The sequence below is a fragment of the Galeopterus variegatus genome, unplaced genomic scaffold (genome assembly GCF_000696425.1).
Source record: "Galeopterus variegatus unplaced genomic scaffold, G_variegatus-3.0.2 Scaffold8260, whole genome shotgun sequence".
Lineage (NCBI taxonomy): Eukaryota > Metazoa > Chordata > Mammalia > Dermoptera > Cynocephalidae > Galeopterus > Galeopterus variegatus.
Genome location: NW_007734371.1, coordinates 50,501 through 52,657, shown reverse-complemented (window position 1 = coordinate 52,657; position 2,157 = coordinate 50,501).

The window sequence follows — 2,157 nt, the reverse complement described above, 5'->3', positions numbered from 1 at the left end:
AATCATTTATCTGGAATAACAAAAGACCACGAATAGCCAAAGCGATGCTGAGCAAAAAAAAATAAAGCTGGAGGTATTACTCTGTGAGGGTGTTTTTGAATGAGCTTAACATTTAAATTGATAGGCCACGTAAAGCAGATGGTGCTCCCTGGTGTGGGTGAGCCTCATGCAATTAGTTGAAGACCTGAGCAGAGCATAGGCTGACCCCACCCCACCCCCACCTCTGAATAAGGGGAATGCCTTCTGTCTGACTGATTTTGAGCTTGGGTATTTTTTACCCCTGCCTTCAGGCTTGAACTGAAACATCGGTTCTTCATGGGTCTCAAGCCTCTGGCCTTCAGACTGGAACTACACCATCAGTTCTGTTGGGTTTGTAGCTTGTCAGCCTCCATGAGCATGTGAACCAACTCCCTATACTAAATCTCTTTACTATACACACGCACAAACACACGCACACACCCTGTTGATTCTGTTCCTCTGGAGAACTCTGACTGCTCTGGAGAACCCTGATTCATACAGATTCTGGTACTGAGAGTGGGGTGCTGCCGTGACAAATACTAATGATGCAGAAGCAGCTTTGGAACTGGGTAATGGGTAGAGGCTGGAGGAGTTTTGAGGTGCATGCCAGGTTACAATGAAGGAACTCTTGGTAGGAGCACAAGCATTCAAGGCAATTCTGGTGAGTGCATATGCAGAAAAGGGGGAGCTATGAAGAAAGCCTCTATTATCTCAGAGAATACAGATGCACGCATGTGTGTGTGTGTGTGTGTGTGTGTGTCTGTGTGTCTGTGTGTTTATGGTTTGGTGCATCCACATTTAGAATTGCTCTATCTTTTTGTGGATTGATCCTTTTATCATTATGTAATGTCCCTTTTCTCTCTAGTAATTTTCGTTTGTCTGAAATCTTTTCTCTGATATTAGTATAGCCATTCCTGCTTTTTTTGATTAATATTTACATTTTTTTTGCATCCTTTTACTTTCAACCCACTTATGTCATGTTGGAAGGGAGTTTCTTACAAACAACATGTTTTATTCTTTTTTAAAAACTCATGGTGCTAATATGTGTCTTTTAATTTGTGTATTTAGATCATTTACATTTAAAGTAATTATTGACATACTGGGGCTTAGGTCTGCCATTTCACTCTTTGTTTTCTTTTGTTCCCACTGTTTATCATGCCTCTGTTTTTCTTGTCACCTGTGGGTTATGCAAACATTTTTTAGAGTTCCATTTTGATGCATTTCTGATATTTTTGAATGTATGATTTTGTATGATTTTCTCATTGGTTGCTCTAGGTGTTACTATATACATGCATAACTTGTCACAGCCTCTGCTGCTGACATTTTGCTACTTTGGGTGAAATGTAGAAACCTTCCTCACATTTAGTTCCTTTGCCTTCCCACTTAAAATATCATTGCCCTAAGTGTTTCCTCTATACATTTGCCGAAGTCCAGCTTCAGTGAGGGGTGGGTACCTGAAAAGGGATGGAGAGAGTCAGCGAAAATAACAAACACAGACGGAGACCTCAATGCATCAATATGCACGTTCTCTCTCTGCGGGCTGTCAGTGTGTTGCAGCTGGAGCCCAGTAGAGCATGAGACGATGCCTTTTATTTAGATTTTTCTCTACAGGGGGGTTTTGGGTACTATTTTTATTGTATCAGCAAGCTTAAATCAATAGTCCAAAAAGCAGGGAGGAAACTTTTTTAGAGGTAAGCCAGTCCTTTCCTTTTGTCAGCATGCCTCAGGTGATCAACTCATGCTTCTTTTTCCTGGAATCAAGTTATCAGATTGGCCATCCCTTCATTGTCTTGAAGTTATCTTGTGACCTTTTTCTGTTAGCAAGCTGTGGTTAATATCCACCCTATGAACAGGGTGGCAGCTATTTTGGTTACACAGTGTTAGATAACCTATATCTATTCTTAAATGTAAATACAACTTTGCTAAAAGGAAAAATGTTAACATTTAAATTCTAATGGGGGTCTAATGATTTTATGTTCTAATGGAATGAACCTACTGTTCATATGGAAAAAGAACAGTGGATATTTGAGCAGCATTATCATGCACATTTTTAAAATATGCATTGGCTGTGGCCCTGTAATCTTTTTTTTTTTTGTCTTTTGTCTTTTTCCATGTCCGGCAACGGATCGCAACCCTCAG